The sequence below is a fragment of the Rattus norvegicus genome, chromosome 17 (genome assembly GCF_021556685.1).
Source record: "Rattus norvegicus strain SHRSP/BbbUtx chromosome 17, alternate assembly SHRSP_T2T, whole genome shotgun sequence".
Taxonomy (NCBI): domain Eukaryota; kingdom Metazoa; phylum Chordata; class Mammalia; order Rodentia; family Muridae; genus Rattus; species Rattus norvegicus.
In genome coordinates, this window is record NC_141550.1 from 12,715,391 (window position 1) to 12,736,145 (window position 20,755).

Here is a 20,755-nt window from a genome sequence, read left to right on the forward strand (position 1 = left end):
CTCTGCCAAAGAGAGGCACTTTGCCCAAGATGACATCCCAGGAGCAGGGGAAACACATAGGCATAACTGGCTCCTTTGCCACAATGTGGGCCGGCTCTGCACGGTCAGCTGAGTGTTAGAGAGCTTACTATGGAGCCAGTGAACTTACAGATGAGCTCTCTCTCTCTTTTAATGCTTATTTATTTATATATATGAGTACACTGTAGCTGTCTCAGACGCACCAGAAGAGGGCATCAGATCCCATTACAGATGGTTGAGAGCCACCGTGTGGTTGCTGGGAACTGAACTCAGGACCTCTGGAAGAGCAGTCAGTGCTCTTAACCTCTGAGCCATTCCTCCAGCCCCACAGAGAAGCTCTTATTCTTTTCTTATTTCTCCTCCCTACCTGGAGGATGCCTTTGTGTCTTTCCCGGACACATCGAGCTCTCCTAAGCAGGGCTTATGCTTTTGTTTGCGGGGCCTGGCCCCTCCCTGGTTATTAGAATGGATAGGCACACAGTCACTCCGGGCAGAGGCACACCTCGACTTGTCCGGAAGGATTGGGAAGAGCGGTGATGTTTTCTGAGAAGCAGAATCCTCAACTCATGTGTGGTGGAACCTTGCAAGGCAGGGAGGGCTGCCAGCTACTGTGATGCTGCGAGAATCTGTTGAGTTCTTCCTGCCAGACACATCACCAGGGCGTGAGAGCGCTGTTGTCCTGAGTCTGTTCTCTCAAGATGGTACCTTGCAACAGTTCTGGGGGAAATATGCCAACGGGCATCTGTGGAGAGATCCAGTTCTGAAGAGACAAGTTTTAGTTCAATGTATTTAGAATTCTGCTGCGCATTGGGAACGCTGGGGTTGTTGGATAAGACTGCTGTACCCAATCTCAGAGTCTGTTTCAGTGTGTCTGGGGTAAAGCTGGAATGTGCTTACTTACCTAGCACTTCCCTCTCTCCCTCCCTGCCCCCTCCCTTCCTGCTACCCTGACCCCTAGGATCTCACATAGCCTGGGCTGACTTCAAACTCAGTGTGATGCAACCAAAATGACCTTGAATTTTTGATCCTCCTGCCTCCACCACTCCATTGCTGGGTTGACAGGTATACGCCAGCCCATTTTACGTAGGGTTGGGATGGAACTTTGTGTGTATGGTGAGCGCTCAGCCACAGTGGAAGCCCTGCACGTACAATTCTAAGCATTTCCCACAGTCCCCAAGGCTGCGGACACTGAAAACCCCATCTCAGGAAAAATTTATAAAGAGGGCAGACTTCTGGAGAACAGCGTCAGAGGTACATTGTCTCGAGACCCACAAGTGTCCCTGTTCAGTCACGGCTCTTCTCTCCTCAGAAGTTTTTGCCTCATTAGAGTCGAGCATCACTTCTTGCTGGTTGGTTACCAACATGCTATAGACCCAGGTCTTGCCCTGGGGTAAGTCGGTAGCCCTCATCCAGATTGTAGTTTGTACAGAACTCAAAGATGACCAGCAGAGGGCGATAGTAGGACTGAGAAGCCTCAGAGCAGCCCTTCATCAGCCCAGATGTCTGGAGGAGCCTGCATCTGCCCAGAGTCGTCCTTCCCTCAAAACATTCGTGTTTGGTTGTGGAGAGAAACTGTGATTTTTGTAAACTTGAGGGTTGGCCAAGGGTAAGCTTGCACAGTCCCGAGTTGTAAGAGCAAACTGGAAGAGGAGGTAAGGAGCCCTTTTCTTTTTCTTTTTCTTTTTTTTTTTTTCGGAGCTGGGGACTGAACCCAGGGCCTTGCACTTGCTAGGCAAGCGCTTTACCACTGAGCTAAATCCCCAACCCAGGAGCCCTTTTCATATCTACCCCAACGCTCTGCATCGAATCTGTAAAGAAGGGTGGGGTTATCACAGTGGATTGACAGGCTAGACCAGTTTTTCCTTTGCCACTGAGAGAGGGAAACTGGTTCTTCCTCCCCAGCATACAGAAGCCCACCATCACCTGTTACCTCGCTCTGCGTCATGGCGAGACATTCCTTACATAGACCCCTGCTCTAAACTCCAGTCCCATTACCACAAATTCTATCTCAGACTTAAATCAAAGACTCTATATTCATGACATTTAATGAGGTGTGTGTGTGTGTGTGTGTGTGTGTGTGAGAGAGAGAGAGAGATCCCCTCTATCTCTAGTAATTCTGTTGCTTAAGACGATTCAGAAGCCTGTTGCTGGAGTCTTCTCCTCTCAAAGGAAGGGGCATTCTGAAGGATGAGGGTGTCTCAATTAAAGGGAGATTCTGAGGCTGAAGTTCTGAGGTGGGGTCATGTTATTCAAATGAACTTTGGGGTGATGTGGTATGGCGGTTTAGACCTGCACCTGCATATGCCTGTTTTTTGTTTTTTGTTTGTTTTTTTGTTGTTGTTTTTTTAACCTTTAAGCTGCTGGACTAGAGTCTTGGGTTAAGGTATTTACAGCTACCTTAATGTCCAGAACATGCAGACAGTCAAGGGAAAGGGGTCAGAAACAAATGGTTCAGACTCTTGTATCCAAGGAAGTGACAAGGTGACAGGACCAACAGCAGTAGGGTGAGGCACTGCTTTGCTCCATTCTGCCTTTGCCTGTGCCTCTGCCTCCACCCTCTCAGGAGCCTCCTGGTCCTTTACTCATATAAACTCCCTACAGGAAAGAATTTCAGGACAGGCCATCAGGAAGTAGAATAGGAGGTTTTTGTTTGTTTGTTTGTTAAGCATTTTACACAAATGTAAGAACAGGAGTTAGCAGAAAGGCATGATGTGCACTTGAGAGCACCAGGGTGTGTGTGGGGGGGAGAGTGAGTTAGTTGCTATGGTGTGTCTTCACAGTTGCCAAGTGTAACGTTTTCAGTGGCTTCTGAAGCTAAACACCAAAGCTTGCTAAGGAACTCAAATAAGATCCCAGGAGGGGTCCAAGTTGCTGGATGGAGTCTCTGCTGGAGGATAAAACCCCTCATTACAGCATCACAGGGAAACCAGGGGCTTGGACTGTTAACAAAGGTTTACTCATGTCTGTAAGGTCCCCGGAGGTATCTGAGGAAAGAGGAAGGCTGCATACAAGAGCATGCAGGTTCGGGCCTGGCACATGGCTCGTTGCTACTGCAATGCTCTCCTCTGTAGAAAAGGAACATGGTTGCTATGCCTGCAACCTCAGCAGCAAAGGCTCTCAGCTGCGACGCTGGGATTTCTGACCATCAGCTGGCAGGACACTTAGACTAGCCTCTAGGGTGAGGGGCTCATGACAAGTGACAGAGAGGCTAGGAACATCATTTTAACTGTTCCTTCTTAAGCTGGGGTCATCTGGGCTCCTGTGCCAGACTCTTAGAGGGAATGGTGATATCTTTTGGCTGAGCACAGGGCTCTGCAGGAAGACCCCTGCTCTAGAGTAGAGCGGTGTTGGACTTGTGTTTCTCCCTTTTTGGTCTTTCCACTCTCTTGTTTACATCTGAGGTTTCACTTCACCATGTAACCTATGTTTCGGTTGTCATGGCAAGCAGGAACTTAACTTGTTAGCCTGGGTGGTTTGCTCAGACTTTAGGCTCAGCAGCAGTGTGTCCCCATATGGGTTCACTCTTCTGGGTCAATTTCCCCAGTATCACAAAGATCCTTTCTTCCTTCTTTTCTTCCTTCTTCCTTCCTTCCTTTTTTCCTTCCTTTCTTCCCTAGAGTACACAAGCAGGTAAGCACATGTAGAGGTCTGAGGTCAACCTCAGGTGTGTCAAACACGTTTTTCTTTTAAACAACAAGGTCTCTCATTGACCTGGAACACACCTATTTGTCCAGGATGGCTGAACAAGGAGACTCCTGTCGTTCTGGAGTTGAGAACCAGGAGCTAACATCGAAGTGTCACAAGGTAAAAAAAAACAAAAAAAACCTGACTTCTATGACCAGGTCAAACTTATCCTCTCATTGAGAGCAGAAGGAAGCAGCCGAGACCAAGAGCAAGAGGGCTTCTTTCACAGCAAGCGAACCAGTTATCACAAGGCAGAGTATTGCTGTTGCTCTTTTAAATCCTCTTAGGATAAGCACGTGTTGTGGATTTATAGGGACATAGCATGCATGGAGTTGATCAGTTGACGTGGAAACTTCTGCTTTCTTAGGAAAGTTACGTCAAATGATTGTTTGCGGGGGTTGGGTGGGGGGTGGGGCACACAGGTGAAAAGGTGTTTCGCTAAAGCGGACACGTGAAAGAATGTTTTCCCCAAAGCAGTCACGGGGGAAAGGACGATTTGTCGAGGCAAACATGTGAAAGGGCACACAATGTTCAGAAGGAATATAAATACGACCCGTAGACAGTGTGAGCTGGGGGCTTCGTTTTGCTTTGCTCTGCCTTGCTCTTCTTCGCTGACCGCAAGCAAGGGTTGGTTTACCCTACATTGCGTTGCTGAGCTCCGCTTGCGGTGACGTCATAGGGAGAAACTCGCCAAAGAACTTCTTGTGAGCTCTCCCCCCACCCACCCCACAACCCTTCCCCGGCCCATTGGTGAGCCTTGCACTTTTTTGTTTTTGTTTTTGTTTTTTGTTTTAGGATTGAACTGCCCTTGCTGGCTTGTCTGTGGTGTCTTTGGAGAGCACCGGATGGCAGCTGTTTATTTGAACTTGGTGTTCGCTACTGGATTGAACTGCTGATATCCTGACAACGAAGATTGGATTTGCGCCCAAAGAACTATTTCTAAACATGTCTACTTTCCCTATGCCCTGATAACTTTTCTTTTCCACTACCTTTGGTGGGTGGTGGGCTAGAGGGGAGGTTGAATGTTTATTAAAGTAGGCTGAGAAAAATTTATGCCTACAGTCAGTCAATTCTTGGGACATATCTTGAAACAGTGGGAACAACGTATGATGAATAATTCACAACATTATAGAGGAAGGAGAAGTAAAAAAAAAAAAAAAGCAAGGGGACCTTTATCTTAGGACACAGTTAGAGAAAAGCACAGTTAAGGAACAGTAAACGAATAAATCAAATTCTAACACATTTAACTCGGAAAAGGAAGAAAAAAATGCAGTTAGCTGTCCCTTAACACTGTCTCTGACCCTTCTAACTCTGATTAGAAGAATGTCAATGTTAACTTTCTTTTTTTTTTTTTTTGCATGGGTGGGATCAAGCCTGCGGTCTTGTGCGTACTCATCAAGTACTATAGCAACTGGGCCCTCTCCACAGCCACACAGACCTTCATAATAAAGACGCTGTGGACATGTGGACGTCCTGCTCACGGACATAATCAAAGCCGGGCGATATTTGTGGAGGTCACTCACAAATGGCCTTGGTAAAAGCGGTTTACTCCTTTCATATTTTAGTGGCCCTAACACCAAGGCCAGAATCTACCTGGACCAAGGAACAAAGATGTTAATCTTAACTGTAAATGGTTTTATCTTGCATAAGATAAAAGAAACAACAAACAAACAAACAAACATGTTTCCTGTGAATAGCATGGCAGAGATTTGCTTCGGAAACCAAGGACAAAGGATTACATCGTCTGAAATGACAGGACTCCAGAACTTACCCAAACAGAAAAGTGACTAGATTATTATAGAATCTATAAGTGAAGCCTAATTTAGAAGATACAGGCCTCGTTGTGTAGTTCTTTTAGCACATTGCCAAAGGACACACAGAGTAAGAATGGAAAAAAGACCTTGCTCCAGCCACAGAGTGCAAGTGTGATATAGGTAGATGCTGTCCAACACTTACAAAATGCCAGTGTAAGTTCTCTCTCTCTCTCTCTCTCTCTCTCTCTCTCTCTCTCTCTCTCTGTCTCTCTCTCTGTCTCTCTCTCTGTCTCTCTCTCTCTCTCTCTTCCCCAACTCCTGCTCCCGGACCACCCCCTAGCAAACATGATTAATTCTTTGAAATTCACATGAAAAACTGCTGAGTAGAAAGGTGGTGGCCACCCAAGCTTACCCACAGTGCTTCTGTCGGAGCCCTGCTCTGTTAAAATGCCTTAATTCTTGCCGTATGGTTGGCTACTGGGCTGGGAATTTCTCGGCACCTCTAAGTGACAGGCTGTCTTGTGATTTAGCACATGTGATTACTATTGTCGACTTGATACTTAGAGTCACCTGGAGATGGGCCTCTGGCGTGTGGGCGGAGAGATTATCTTGATTACTTAAGTGATGTGCAAACTGGTCTTGACTGTGGGCCAGACCATTCCTGGGTAGGGGAACCTGGACCATACAAAGCGATCTGGGAAGCAGCATGCTTCCACACTCGTCTAAGTTCTGATTACTGGTGTGATATGATCAGCTGCTTCAGGATTTTTTTTCCTTCCTTGCTTCCTTACTACCCATTTTTCCTTAGGTCGTTTCTGTCACAGCTACGGGAACAGAAACTAAGACCTAGTAGTCTTATTGTGTGGTAAGTAGTGATTAAGCACACTTGGATACGGGGTATAGTTTTAAACACAAGAATTCAGTGTCCTTTCCACGAAATGATATTTGATTCATTTAATTTTCCGAAAATTGCAGTCTCTTGCTATCTATTCCAGAAGCTTTCGGTAGAGGGCAGCTGAAGGCTCCCGGTGAAAAGCAGGCGCCATTGGAGCCTCAGTGGCCACCGCAACCGGCAACCGAGCTTCTCCAGAGCAAGAGCTTGAGGAGGGCGGAGCCGGAGGCCGGGAGGCTAGAGCCAGAGAGCACCGCGTGGGAGGACTGCGCAGGGCCAGGCGCGCGTGCGGGCGGTGCACGGCGGTGCAGGGAGAGGTGCTGGGGGTTGCAAGGCTGTGCAGAGCCCGGGCGGGTGCAGGAGGGCAGCAAGGGGCAGGACAGGGCGCAGGACGTTGCACTGGGCGTTGCATTGGGCGTTGCACTGGAGGTGCAGGGCTCTGGACATTGCACTGGGGGTGCAGTGCTCTGGGCGGTGCACGGGGCGGTGCGGGGCGCAGGGCAGCTGACAGCGTCATCAGGCGGGAGCAACGCGCGCTCCGCCTCGGCAGCCACCGCATCGCGCTGCGCGCAGCGGGTCCCGGAGCTGCGCCTGGAGACCTGCCGCTCTGAGCCGGCTCTCCCCAGGTAAGCCACCTCGGCTCTCGGCTGGAGCTGGATTCAGCTCACAGGTGCCCGGAGCTTTTGGCAAGTCCTGGGAGCCGGAGGGGCCGGATTACTCTCTGGGGCTGAAGATGAGTATCCATCCCAGGACGGGGAGAGGGGGACCAGCCAGCCTCATCCTACATCCTTCCAGGAGGGAAGGGCGAGGACGAAGCAATAGCTCAGTTGGGAGAACGTTAGACTGAACACCTACCATTGCTTTGAAGAAGCAAAACCTCAGGGTCTTACAGAGGATTGGGGATCCCGTCCTAACAGGAGTTGCGGTTGGGGGAATTCTTTGACTGCAGGTATTATAATGAATGCGGAATATTCCATGGATTTAGGAAAAGTCTCCCAAAGAGGTACAGCGAGAGAAAGAAACATTTAGAGCCAAGAAGAAACGGGCTAGGGGGATTCCTGATGTTTGGACCCTAGCCTCTAGACTTAACCGCTCTGGAAAGAGACCCAGCTCAACATCTCATTTCCCATGTTAAAGACCAGACTTGGGGTATCCACGGGACTCCCTTTCTTCTCCCCGTGGGAAGCTGGGAGCCCAGGCAAGCCTCCGCAGCTAGTCCTGGCGGAAGAACGTGGGTCTCCATCAGAGGACAATGACAGCTGGCTGCCCAAGGGTTGGACTTCTCCACCCTGTTTTCCAATTCCGTGTCCCAGTTCAGAGTCTTTGGGGTTGGGGGTATCTTTGGAACTGGACGCCCGGCGTCTGGGTTCTTCATGCCTTCAAAGGTGGAACACAGTGTAACTTGGGTGGAGGAGTTCGTGCACAGCCGGCCTTGTTTTGGCATTTACTTCACATTTTGGTCCATGTTACCTTTAAATCAGCACCCCCCCCAACCCCCACCAACCGCCGCACATGCTAGTTTATACTAGCAGAAGTTTTGTGATTTGCTTAAAAGAAAAAAATAAACCCCGTAAAATATTATTTTAAAGGACTATTTTCTAAGTAACAGCAAAAAGCTGAAGTATTTTAGATCTCAGATCGGTCCAAATGTGCTCTTTCCCACTGACATTTGGATTCGAGGAGGTGGAGTGGGCGGTAGAGAAAAAGAGGAGAATAAAATTAGAATAAATTTAACAAATTTGTATGGGAATCATACTTTTTTTTTTTAAATCGCTGTTGCCTGAAATTGCAAACTCTTCAGTTTTAGCCGTGCTAGCCTTTCATATTGGAGAGGCCCCTGAGCCCAGACACAAGAAGACACAACACCCCTACACCCCCATCCCAAATTTATCTGAGGAACAGAAATGGCACAGGAAGAGGTCTACTTGACTGAGGACATTAAATTTAGTGCCGGTGGCTGTCTCCTGGAGAATCCAGGCAAGGAGTGGAGAGAGCCAGGGCTAACACAGACTGTGTGTAGGTAGGCTCAGAATCCCTGCCCGCTACTCAGTTTTCTTGTGTTGGGAACCCGTCCTTATATAGAAACCTATAGAAGCTTTTTCGTGAGTGCTTTAGCGGGATGCTCCTGATGCTTCAAACACACTGTTTAGAAGGTAAGCTGAGCAGGGAGGGGACTCCAGCTGCCTAGCAACCAGCCTTGTCAACAGAACTATTTCAGCCTGAGAAGGGCAGATGGGGACCTTGGTACTGGCTTCCCATATGTGTCCCATTCTCTATAACACACACCATTCTATACTTCCCTAGAAACAGCTTATGCTAGCAACAAAAGACAGGCATTAGATGGGGCAATCCAAACCTCTGAAAAAATAGTGGAGTGGGGCTCTTGTTTGTTTTTTTTTTTTTAATGAAGAAAGAAATTATACCTCTTGTAGTCAAAAATATACTGTACTTAACCAAGGGATGGTTGGCATATTGTAATTCAGTCAATGGCTTTAAATGAAAAGGCATCGTGTGTCCAAGATGAACACAACATGCTTTTACACCGGGAAGTTTCTCTGACAATGGGGGAATTCGCTTGCCCCCAGTTTGCTGAAAGTACTCAGCACTGACTTCTTGATGAGGTGAGCTAATATCCCATTTTCTTTTGCAAGCTAACTCCGACCTGTCTATTGATCGATCACCTGTGCTTCTGGAAGGAGCACATTGGCCATGGACAGATGTCTTTTCAGGGCTAAACTGATTTCTATGACATTAATTGATTTTGGTAGTGATTTTTTTTCCAGGAAAACATTCATCTATCAAAAATGAAGATGATGGTTTCCGTGTTTTCAAACTTGCTGATATTCTCTCTCTCTCTCTCTCTCTCTCTCTCTCTCTCTCTCTCTCTCTGTGTGTGTGTGTGTGTGTGTGTGCACACACGTGCAAGTACCTGTGGATGCATTGCATGCATGTGCACACACATGTGCATTAATTAGTATGTGACCAGAGATCATTACCAAGGGTCTCCTTTGGTGGCGCTCGCCAGCCAGCAAGCCCCAGAGACCCTCCTGACTCTGCCGCCTCAGACATGAACGGCCATGCCTGCCTCTTTTACATGGACGCCAAGGATATGAACTTGGGTTTTCTTTCTTCCATGGTGAGCTCTGTGCTGTCTGAGCACTAACACTGACTGAGCCATCTCTGGCTCAAGCCCTGGTGGCCTTTTAAAAGTTAAGACATCAGGCAAGAACATAGTATTGTCTATTTGCCTTCAAATGATGCTTTAGCTTTCTAATTACTCGGTGGGTAAGCTTCTCTTCCTTGACCTGATGAGAAGTTTTGTGAAGGGACGGGAGAAGATGTCTTCTCTCTTTTTCCCTTGCTGTTGCTTCTGGCAAGCTCTGAAGAGAGATTCTGTACAGTTCTCGCCCTGGAGCAGCAAGTCCTGTCTTGTAAATCACTGCTGTCCAGTTGATACAGAACAGGAGTGCTACACGCATAATTCAAACGGGGAGATTAGTCACCACAGAAGTGAAAAAGAAGCAGGGAAATCAAGTTCAGTGTTTTCACGTTTAATGTTTCGCATATTAAAAAAAACCACCACTTACAGCTACAGTCAGTCTAAAACACCAATGCTCTTTCTTTCTCTTTGCCTTTCCCCATGCTGGGTCTTAGACTCACAAGACATTTCAATACAGATTGGGTAGTCTGTGTGGCCAGTGGCTGTTAAAAGCTAAAGGGGGCCCAGGAAATGCTTTAGTGGGTAAGGGCTACCACTACCAAGCCTGTTCACTCAAGGTCAACCCTGGGATGCGCATGGTGGAAGGGGAGAACCAGTTCTTTCATGGCATCTTCTGACCTCCAAGCAGCCACCTTCACACATCCCTCCATGTACACAAAATAAATAACATGTAACAAAATATAAAATAATGATAAACGTTACCATGTCAGGGTCCATTGCCAATTTAAGGCCATCACAGATAAACAAAGGAGTTGCATTGGTATGAGACCTGGTTCTTCTTTCTTTTCAGAAATCTGAGCCTCTTTATTTCTCTTTGTTGTGTGCACGTGGGAGTGTGTGAATATGTGTGTGCCTGTGTGTATATATATCCACACGTGTGTGGAGGCCAGAGGACCATGTCAGGAGTTCTTATTTAAGTTCTTATTTATTGGTACAGAGTCTCTCGCTGAGCCTGGAGCTCACTGACCCACTAGACTACCTGACCTCCAAACCCCCTTGTCTCTACTTCTTCAGCATTGGGCTTCCAAACGTGCACCATGTTCTGGCTTTCACTGGGCCTCAAGTTCAGGTCCTGTTCACACCACAGCCCTGTACTGACTGAGCGGTCTGCATCCAGCCTTCCTGGAGACTAGAGGTCTGCTGTTGCAGAAGCCAGGGATAGGCGCTAATTTCTGTCCTGAGGTACCAGCCTGGATTTGCTTAAGTCAAGTTTCCTATTTAAGTTCCTTTACTGAGAAAGTGCCTACAAACTCACTGGTAAGCTTGTGACCATTGGGCAGGTAGTGACATGCTATGTGGCTAGATATTCTTCTGTCTCTGATCATCAGGTGCGATCTGCCACCCGTAGGGATATTGTCAGTGTTTAAATCTGCTTGTTTCTGTGACACTAGACAAGGTTTGTGTGATTCTCTACATGTCACTAATGCAACCTGCCCAGAGTTTGAAGCCAAATCGTGACTGATTTGAATGGAAGGCAGGGTGTCAGGGTGGTTCTGCAGGTCAGTCAGGGTTGGAGAGGAACCTGTTGATGTCATTGGGTCCTCTGGCTCAGAATTCATCATGGCGGACTTTGAAAGAAAGCAGCACTTTGTGTCAAAGAATCTCAGGCAAAAAAAAAAAAAATCTCAAGGCAGTTAATGTCTGGGAAGAGATTGTTTTTCTTAGAAAATGGGAACACTTGGGAACTTTTCCATCAGGGCTTTATACAGTGCACACCCACACGCTTACACACCCACACACCCATATTCTTTCACACATCCACACACCTGCCCATCCAAACAGTCACGCACTCACAAACCTACCTAACCCACCTTACCACACCTCTACACAAGCACACACCCACACAAACATCAATGCACACACCCACACATAATACCTGCACATCCACATGCCTCCACACCCACAGACCTACACACTCACACACCCACATTCCCACAAGCCCACACAGTCACAACTCACACACACACACACACACACACACACACACCTGCATACCCACTGCACACCCATACTTCCAGATCTCAACCTCCCATCTACATATCCACACACCTGCACATCTGCATACATCCATACACTCCTATATCCACATGTCCTCTTACCTACCCATAGATGCCCATTTCTACACATTCATACACACACACATACTCTCACAACCACCCATACATCTGGATACCTACACATTCACATTTTTTTACACACTGGCACACCTACGTATCCACACATCCACATACCAGAAGTCCTACACAACCACATACTCACACCCATGTATGCACAGAGACACACAAACACACTCATACACAACCACACACTCACATATTCAAAATATCTACACACCCACACCCATGTATATACACCGATACAAACACAAAACACATTCACACACAACCACACAGACATTCAAAATATCTACACACCCACACCCATGTACACACTCACATACACACTCATAAAAGCATCTACCATATTTCTTTCTTAATGCCTCAAGCGGAGTAGGGCTGAGACATGCATTAAAGCTCTAAGGATCCTTTGAGGAGGTGAAGCGTCTTACCTGTTATCCTTAGCTTTCCAAGTATTTGTATGTATGTTTGATGCTGGGATTGAACTCAGGGCCTCCAGCTGATTCCTTATTCTAACAGTTTTGAAACATTTGAGTTCAGGGTCAGAACCCATGCCTCTGCCAGGACAAAGCCAGGCAGAATCTATTCAGCATTCTGTAGCATTCACATCCAACCCTTGAGAACAGTCCAGCTCAGGGCTGGACCTCCATAAGCATAGATCCACCTTCCCACCATGATGGTCTAGCCTGCACCACCCCATGTGCACTCACCTGAGATCAGTAAATTACCTTCTCGTCTCCTCACTGATGAAATGGTTCCCCGAGAGTTAAAGAGCAGTATCCACAATGGTCCTCTCTTGCTCAACGGCTTGGCCAAACATCTGGCTTCTTTGTCTTGACCTTTGCCCGTCTCTCATAGGACCACTTTGGACTTCACTGGTGGTCATCAGATACAGAGAGCGGAAGGAGAGAAGGTGGGGAGGAGTTGACCAGCAGATACTTGTTTACTGCTAGGAACAAGGTGCTCTGGTGTGCCATGACTCAACAACCTCAGATAACAACGGCTATCTGCGCCTTTTAAAAAGCAAGGAGAATCATCCTGCAGAGTTCTCATCCTAAGCCAATGCTGGAAGACAGAGACTTGCTTAGCCTGATTTTCATGACATATACAGTATCAGCATGCAACAGGCTACATCATTCATATAGGTCTGTAGGTTTAGAAGTGTGTGTGTGTGTGTATGTGTGTGTGTGTGTATGTGTGTGTGTGTGTGTGTGTGTGTGTGTGTGTGTGTGTGTGTGTATAATTACAATTTTAAAAGGCTGAGCTAGGGAGATAGCTTAGTCAGTAAGGTGCTTACATCACAGGCCTGGGGGTCTGTGTTGGAGCCCCAGAATTCAAGTATAAAACATGCAGAATGGCACATGAGCTTGCAGTCCCAGTACTGAGAAGCTAGAAGCAGACGGAGGCTTGGGATGGACTGAACAGTCATTCTAATCTAATAGGCCAACGGGAGCCCCAGTGTCAAAGGGATGGATAGCGTTTCTGAGAGTGATGTTTGGCTCTGGCGTGCTCACAATTGCAACTGTACACAGAGTAACACGCATAGACCTCCACGCACGCACGCATGCACTTAAAAATCTAATTAAAATCAGTGAGTGGGAGGAGGAGGTGTGTGCTCCACAGAAATCCCACACCACCATGGCAGTGATGTCTGTGTGAGTGCTTGCGAGCAAAGAGGGGCGTGGAATTACGGGAGAGCGGATATGGCTGGGTGACCCAGATTTGAAAAGCTTCTAAATTACCTACATTATCATGATGACCGAGCAGGGGTTTTTGGTTTGTGTTTTGATTTTCCCAGGTGGGTTCACTTGGGAAGAATATTTCCATTCTTCAAATGTTGGTCTGAATCCCTCTGAATACATGTGCCCCAATTTCAGTAATCTTTTTCGGGGTGGGGGATGAATCAGGGTTTTGGAACAAAACAAAAACATAATGCAAAAATAAAATATGGGAGAGAATGCAGAATAATCTCAGAGTAGGGAGGATTTTTCTAAACTGAGAAGATTTAAGTCAGATTCATACAAATTCTGCATTTCTGCACAAACACCAACAGCAACATCGAAGAATAGATATTTGTGACCTGTCTCAGTTGAGCCTGATTTCTTAATTGGGTGGGTTTTGTGGCTTAGACTCAGCAGAATCCCTTGAGGGGTTTGCTGGGATCTTAGTTCTAAGATTTAGAGCTGAAATAATAGTTCTGTGATGGAGTCCTTGGCTTACTGGCAAGAAGCTCTGGGTTTGATTTTCACAACTGGAAAGTAAAACAGACAGACAGACAGACAGACAAGCCCTGAGCCACTGATTCAGCAGGTCTGGTTCAAGATCGTGATGCTGTTGATCATGCTTCGCCATGAGGAGTTTGAGAGACACTAATGTGTATACCAGGATGGCCTTGGACTCCCGTCCACCCCAAGACACAAAAGATAACGCAGTATTGTCTGTTCATGTCAGGAGATATTCAATCCGGGAGATATCTAAACAGAGGGTGAGAACATCCGGTGTCCAGTGATACAAACTCTGGCTGCTTCTAAATGTGCAATTACATTCACTGTCTCGGGTCGGAGGTTACAGATCAGAAGCATATCTCTTCATCTATCCCAAAGACCAAAAAATTCTACACCATTCTGTGTCAGACAAGCTTGTGAAATCAGCGTTTGCCTCCTATCGAGTGTGAGGTGGAGAGAAGTGGTGGTGACTTTGTTGTGGAACGGGCAAATGTAGTGAGGTCACATCAACCAGGTGATGTCACTGGTTACGTCAGTGGTTCTCAATGTGTGGGGTGTGACGCCTTTGTTAACCTTCTGTCTCCAGAGGTTATCTTATATTACCATTTGTAAGAGTAGTAAGATTACGGTTATGAAGTAGCAATGAAATAGTTTTATGGTTTGGGGGAGTCGCTACAATGTGAGGAGCTGTATTACAAAGGGTCGCAGCATTACAAAGGTGGAGAACCACTGAATTATGTCCTTTAACCTAGACATTCTATGCATAGGAGATTTTTTTCTCTACAGATAGGTTTTTAAAATGAGATATTTATGCAAAAAGGATCTTAATTGAGTAAGAGACTCTCCAAAGTGGACTTCTATGCAGCCAATGGGGAGCAAACTGTCTCTCAGTAGGGCAGCCCTGGACGCACTGCCTGGACACTGTGTTCCGATTTGTCTCTCTGACTCCCCAACCCTATTTTGATCTCTCTCCATCTGTAGACCATTGCATTGTTACCTCACCAAGCCAATCGACATTAGCGTCTGCCAAGTCACTAACCTGCATGCTAAATGTCCCCTTCCCTTCCCAGTTATACACTGGAAAGAGGGTGACCCTGGCAGCGGAGTCAAAACTCATGCTGAATCAGTGTAAAGCATTGAGTCTGCCCTGAGCATAGACCAGAAGACACTGGAGTTTGTCTGTCTTACGTGTCTTGCATTTCCTGAGCAGTCATAGCACGGTGTTTGCCTTGGTAAGGTTTTTGGGAGACTTCAACAGTGACATTCAGAGAGTTTTTCTCTCCTGCAATACCCATCTTTTAGAAACAGTGCTAGCCTTTCCTGAGACTCCTTAATGGAAACTAAGTCATTCTTTAAGGGCAAAGGCAATTTGCTCCACACATGCCCTGAGACTGTCAAAGGGACTCAGACCTAGGAACTGTAGAAACTGATGGAAGGATGGGCCTGGGACTGGTAAACTGGATCAGTGGGTGAAGCTCTCAGGCAAACGTGAGGACCTGGGTTCAAATTTCCGGAACCCACTTAAAAGCAGCACGGTGCCATATTCCTTTAATACCAGTATTCTATAAGAAGATGGGAGGGTGGGAAAATTCCCAGGAGCTCCCAGGCCAGCTAGGGTAGTGGTGAATAGCAAAGAGACATGGCTCAAATGGAGGAAGGGAGACCAAGACTGACACTTGAGGTTGTCACATGCGTGTGTACACACACACACACACACACACACACACACACGAGCACTCTTTTTCTTTCATACTATACACCCTCTGCACACGTACTATATACACACATGCACACATGAATGCATGAACACACACACTCTTTTTCTTTTCATACTTTAACCCTCTGCACACATGTTATATACACACACACATGCACACACACTAGTGCGAGCCTTTTAGATGCTATAGGGAGAACTACTGTCAGCAGCGAATGTCTTTCACACACTCACCCCACCCCCTGCACAGTACTGCATACATACATGCATGTAGACAAACAGGCCTCTACCCTATGCACACAATGTTTTGGAACCCAGAGCCCCATGATGACTGACTGCAGGCCCTTGCTGCATTGCAAGGCTTCCTGGATTTGTGGTCTTGACCATGCCTGGGTGTAACATCACATGACTGAGGATTCTATAATTTGTATCTTGTATGATAGACAATGCTTCTCCACAGATGCCTTGCCTTATTCAAAACAGACCACATTTTTCTGGTCCTCTAGGATGTAATGTCTTCTTCCTCCTCCTCCTCCTCGAGTGTTTATACTCAGTTGAACTGGAGCTGAAGTACCCCACCTTCATTAGGTGGCAAGTCACTGCGGCTGGGAATACACAGTCTCGCTTCCTTCATCTGGTGATGCAGCCACTGAGGCCCTCAGACTCTTGCCGAGTATATGCCGCAAGTAGAGAGTAGATGTATGTGTACGCATGTTCATGTATGTGCTGGTGGGCATGCATGTGGCAGTTGGTAGTCAAAGTCAGGTGTCATTCCTCAGGAGTCATACATACACCTTGCTTTATGAGACAGGGTCTCCCGCTGAACTTGTGGACCTCAGCTAGTCTGGCTGACCATCGAGCCCCAGGGGTCTGTCCGTCTCTGCCTCCCCAGTGGTGCAGTTATAAGAATTCACTACAATACCATTACACCTGCATATTTGTGTGGATCCCAGGGCTTGGGCTCAGTTCCTTAGGCCTGCCCAGCATCCACTTTACCTCTTAAGGACTTAACTTTTATAGCTGCTCTTGACCTCTGCCCAGCCCTAGCTGCTGCTGCTGCCCTACTGGTTTGTCTTCCCTGCCGTTGCTTCTCTCTGCACTCCCTTGCTTCAGACCATTTTTTGTCCCTCTGCAGAGTAGCCAGGATCTCTCCCAGGGTGGTCTACTGTCCTTGGCTACCCCTGAGACATTGCTTATGCCTTTTCTTGCTGTTGACAATAGTTCTCCCTATAGCATCTAAAAGGCTCACTCTACCTTCCTGGGCAAAACATGTGACCTTGAACCAGATTAGACAGTGATCTTTCAACAGAGAGCCAGGCATGGGACGGGGACTAGCTCCGTGGTCTTGCTATGGTGGTAATGACATAGTCCTCTGCTACTGTAGCTCAGGGATCACCCAAGGCCCACTCATGGGACTGGAGAGATGGCTCTGCAAGTAAAGGCATGCACTGTTCTTCCAGATGACCCCAGCTTGGGTCCTAGTACCCACATGAGCAAATCACAACTGCCTGTAACTCCAGTTCTAGGGGAATCCAATTCTCCTTTCTGACCTCCAAAGTTACCATGACTCATGCGCTCAAACATACAAATAATTTTTTAGAAAGAGATATTAAAGGGGTTAGGAGTGGGGCACCCAGTCCACCCAAAACACCCGTCACTACCACAGATTCATGAAAGGTGCCAGGGCAGGCAACATGGTGGGGTCTAGGGCAGAGCTCTGTGCCCAGAGATTGTTGCCCACGGCCAGCTGATTAATCCGCCCTTCTAGTTTGTTCCTTAGAAGCAGAGTGTAGATTCATTCATGCCCCAAACAGGCTGTTTGTACACATTTTCTGTGGGCTGGCAATTCTCACCCCTTGGGGGTCCAGCAGTAGCAACAAATGCAGCAGACAAAAGGCACATGAATAGCTTTTATAAAGCAGGGGTGCAATCAAACTTCAAAACAGGGGAACTGGGCAGGAGGCTAGAAAGGCCTGTGTACTTCAGAGATGGTAAAAAGGAGGCCGCAGGCCACCCAGGATGAGGCTGGGAGTCAAGGGAGGTAGCTGGGCCAGAGACGTTCTCACCGAGAAGGCTGATCTGTGAGTGCAAGCCTGTAACAGACCAGGATGTGAGCCCCGTGAATGACTAGAGAAAGAACAGTCTGAGTAGTGGGTAGGAGAGTCCTGAGGCAGGAGCATGCTTAGTGTGTCAAGGGGCAGCGGAGGCTTGTGTGGCTGGGAAGAAGTGAGCTTTGGGCACAGTGGTAGAAAAGGGTGTGTGTTGTATATAGTGTATGTGTATCTGCGTGTGGTGTGTGTGTATCTGTGTGTGGTATATATGTGTGGGGTATGTGTGTATATGTATGTGAGATAGAAATATGGTGTGTGTGTGGTGTATGTATAATGTACACCTGTGTGTGTTGTGTATAGTGTGTGTGTATCTGCGTGTATGGTGTATATTTGTGTGTGGTGTATATGTGTGGGGTATGTATGTATGTATGTGTGTGTATAGTGTGTATCTGTGTGTGTGGTGTGTGTATAGTATCTCTATGTGTGGTGTGCGTGTAGTGTGTGGTGTGTGTATAGTGTGTATCTGTATGTATTGTGTATAGTGTGTGTGCCTGGTGTGTATAGTATCTCTATGTGTGGTGTGTGTATAGAGTGTGGTGTGTGTATAGTGTGTATCTGTGTGTGGTATGTGTATCTGTATGTGTTGTGTATAGTGTGTGTGTATCTCTGTGTGTTGTGTGTGTATAGTGTGTGGTGTGTGTATAGTGTGTATCTGTGGTGTGGTGTGTGTGTGTGTGTGTGTGTGTGTGTGTGTGTGTAAGGCAAGTATCAGCTTGTACTCTCAAGAAGACATCACAGAGGCTGGTTGAAGGGTGTGAACATAATGCATGTTCTGGAGCCCACAGGGATTGGAGTAGTCCAAGGGCCACACGAAACTGACCAGTTGGGCAACAGCTTCCACACAGCTGGTACTATATCTGAGTGCTTGCAGGGTTTTGTAGCAGCAGTGGAGAGCGACCTGCGGAGGTGTCTGAGTATCTCCTGAAGGTGTTGCTAATGGAGTGGATGGGAGGCATGTGGGCATGTGGGTGTAAGGAGGACTCCAGGTTGCTTGGCCCAGGGAACTGGAAGGATCCTGTTGAAAGTAGCTGAGTTGAGGATGCTGCAGGGGGATCGGAAATGGCTATGTGGGTAGCTCAGCTTTGTTCATGGAGCAGGTGAGATGTCAAGGAAGTCATCCACATCCCTGCAGTCTAGGGGGAAGATCCTCGCCATAGGTTGTGAGGTCTGTGACAGTTGGCGTAGGGGTGACGTTTAAGTCAGCGAAGATGTGCCACCTGTGTGGTGGTGGAGGAGCAGTGAGCAACCAGGGCAGAGGAGCCAGTTCTCTGGCGAGGCACATAGAGCTCTTCTCGATTTCCTTTCCCAGCCTGGCAGAGCTGTTCTAAGAGTGCATTGGGAATGCTGGCATCTTATGGTGGGGCCCTGGCTCTAGGCTTGCTTCATGTTGGTTGTTTCAGTAAAAGTGGACTTCCCCATGCCAACCTGGTGGTTTCCCATTCTGCTCACAGTAAAACCTGATGTCTGCCTCACTCCCCCAAGTTTCCATTGGACCTGTCTGTTCCTGTTTGTGACTTTGCAGGCTGTCTTAGTGAGGAGACACCATGGTTACAGAGACTCCTATGAAGGAGAACATTTCTCTGGGGCTGGCTTATGGCAGTGCATAGGTTCAGTTCATTGTCATCACAGGGCATGGGGTGGGGGGACGAATGCTGAGGCACCGGCAGATATGGTTCTGGAGAGGAGCTGGGAATTCTACATCTGGATCCGCAAGCAACAGGGAGAGATTGCCAGACTGGGTGTGGCTTAAACACTGAGACTCAAGGCCTGCCTCCAGCGACCACTTCCTCCAAAGAGGCTGCACCTACTCCAAAAGGCCCCCTAACTACTGGGCCTATGGGGGCCATTTTCATTCAAATCACCACACTGGCCTTATGTGCTGTAACCAGGGGAAGGCTCCTCCTTGTATCCAGGGAAGGCTCCTCCTTGTATCCAGAGCCTGCTGGCTAGTGCCAGTGTCTGCACCTGCTGCTCTGTGCTGGACAGCTCCCACCCCCGCCACAGCACCTCTCTTGGAACACTGCTCAAATATCCTGCTTGTCCATTCCACCATAGGATGGGAGTTCTCTCTTGGATCATTGCTCAAAAATCTCACTTGTCCAGTCACACTGTAAATTCTTGAAATGGAACTGGACACACTGCACTGACCCTAACCCTAACCTTAACCAAGTGGACCCACACTGATGGGAAACCTTCCACTTGGAAGTGTTTTCTAATAAGCGGATTTTCAAGTTTTTGATTGTGCCTGTAGGAGAGTTTAAACCTGTCGGAGTTATTTGTCTATTTATTGTAAACAACTTTATTTATTTACTGTAAGTGTTGGCACTCTTGTGCATGTACATACAGGTCAGAGCATCCCTTTTGGGTGTTGGTTCTCTCCTACCCTGTGGGGTTAAGGAACTCAGCTCCTAGCGCTTGTTAGTGGATACCTTTATCTGCTGAGCAATCTCCCTGGACCAGAAGGGAGAGGTTTACTCACTATTGCCCCATCTCTCTTTCTCCTTCCTTCCTTCCTTCCTTCCTTCCTTCCTTCCTTCCTTCCTTCCCTTCCTTCCTCCCTCCCTCCCTTCCTCCCTCCCTCCCTCCCTCCCTCCCTCCCTCCCTTCCTTCCTTCCCTCTTCTTCCTCCTTCTTTTTCTTTTCTCCTGAATGCTCCCAGGATTTTCTCTGCCAGTGTTCAATTTTCTTACATAAGATGGAATGACCTTTTAATAAGGTACTGGGGAGGATTCTTTTCAACCGCACAGACCCCCTTCCTTACCAGTGCTTACAAACTTGAAAATATGTGCGGGGGCCACTTTCCTACTGAAGTTGCTTGAGGGAGGCAGGTGGGCAGCGCAGATCCATAGATGCCTCGTGCCAGCCACACAGGGGGATTTGTAAACTGTATTTTTTAATTTTAATTCTTTGAGACAGAGTCATGTAACACAGATTGGTTTGGGACTCCAGAATGTCCTGCCTTTGCCCGTCTCAGTACCAGAATCACAGATGTGAGCTACCATGTTCTTTCTGTAACCACAT

The 20,755-nt window shown here is 47.5% G+C and overlaps 1 protein-coding gene and 1 long non-coding RNA gene across 3 annotated transcripts in view; both read left to right on the top strand.

Annotated features, from left to right (window-relative positions):
* Positions 1-1,494: 1,494 nt before the first annotated feature.
* LOC148000004 (uncharacterized) lies at positions 1,495-5,236 on the top strand. The gene is made up of 3 exons (XR_015641478.1): positions 1,495-1,670; positions 3,717-3,822; positions 4,498-5,236. It is a non-coding gene; the product is annotated as an uncharacterized LOC148000004 (long non-coding RNA).
* Positions 5,237-6,581: 1,345 nt separating this feature from the next.
* The window catches only part of Diras2 (DIRAS family GTPase 2), a 31,374-nt gene continuing 17,200 nt past the window's right edge, over positions 6,582-20,755 (top strand). The window contains 1 exon segment of one of the 2 annotated variants that reach the window (NM_001169578.2): positions 6,582-6,974. The gene's annotated coding sequence lies outside the window, so the exon portion shown is untranslated. 2 annotated transcript variants of the gene reach the window in all.